Raw genomic sequence first — 1,587 nt, 5'->3', positions numbered from 1 at the left:
GGGGGGGTGGGAAGGAGGGGAGAGATAGCATGGGGAGAAATGCCAGATATAGGTGAAGGGGAGGAAAGCAGCAAATCACACTGCCATGTGTGTACCTATGCAACAATCTTGCATGTGCTTCACATGTACCCCAAAACCTAAAATGCAATAAAAAAAAATATATATATATATAAATATATATATATACATTAAAAAAAGGAACAAACATGAATTTCAGTGCAAAATTTTTAATGAAAAATATGCAACAGTAATATTTAAGGGAACACGTATCTAAACATCTTTTGTCATTCCAAATATTTGAGCATTACTTTATATCTAAGCATATACCTGCAAGTACATGCTCAAACATACAGTTCCTATGTTTCTAAAGTCTTCAAAGCAATTAACAGAAATATAATATAAAATACATTAATGGGTTAAATAATTGGCGTGCAGGAAAGAAGTGAAGGCAAGCAGGAGAAGGAAAATAAGCCAAAACCAACTGTTATGATGACACACAAAAGTGCATATTATATAGTTCTAGACAACAGCTAGACCTGGGCTATAAATTTGGTTCTGAGCTTCCAGGGACAAAGCAATAGAGAAATCTGAACAATGATGAAATTTACTTTCCCTTTGCTAAAAATAAAGTAGCTCTTAAGAGAAATATAGCTTCCTGGTAATAAGATGTGAGAGAAATTTTCCCTAATTATGAGTCACTCTATAACATAATGGTCAAAGTCCTTAACAATATTCTTTTAATAACTACAACAGCAAGATTCCTAGGGTCATCTCTTACAACTAGCTTTGGTGTGTAAAACCAAAATGCAACTCAGCACAAGAAATTCTACAAGAGACAGAGGCAATCCAGGTACATAACTTATTCCAGTAGTCATAAATCACGGACAACATTTAGGTTGTTTAGAGAAGTAGATGGATTACTTATTCTTCAAGTAATCCCCAATGAATATTATTTTTTTTTCACTTGAGCTTTTGATAAAGTGCAGAGAAAGTTTGAAGTTATTTTTCTGGTAAGAAACTAGGATAGAAATTATTTTGCTGCTGAGTAATAGTTGATTTTGCATTCAATGGAGCTGAAGTTAGGACTGACATTCTTTCAGAGCAGTGAGGCATCTAACAGTGTCATAGCCCAAAAAAGAAGGCCATCCCATTGCCATTTGGAAATGGGCCTAAGAAATTATATGTGCAAAGACAAGACTTTCTTCAGAAAATAGATCTGGACTCACTTAAACATATGGACAAGTAATGTCTTAGGCCCCAAAGTTCTTCCACACAAAAGTAGTTAAGATCATGCTAGTTCCCAGAAGTCCAGAGAATATCTTAATAAATTAGTTAAGAAATTTTTTTACTTTGGGGGTCCAAGGTGGGCAGATCACCTGAGGTCGGGAATTCAAGACCAGCCTGATTGACATGGAGAAATCCCATCTCTACTAAAAGTACAAAATTAGCCAGGGGTGGTGGCGGGCACCTGTAATCCTAGCTACTCAGGAGGCTGAGGCAGGAGAATCACTTGAACCTTGGAGGTGGAGGTTGTGGTGAGCCGAGATTGCGCCATTGCACTCTAGCATGAGCAACAAGAGCGAAACT

The sequence above is a fragment of the Cebus imitator genome, unplaced genomic scaffold (assembly GCF_001604975.1).
Source record: "Cebus imitator isolate Cc_AM_T3 unplaced genomic scaffold, Cebus_imitator-1.0 Scaffold39, whole genome shotgun sequence".
NCBI lineage: Eukaryota > Metazoa > Chordata > Mammalia > Primates > Cebidae > Cebus > Cebus imitator.
Note: the sequence above shows the minus strand (reverse complement) of the source record.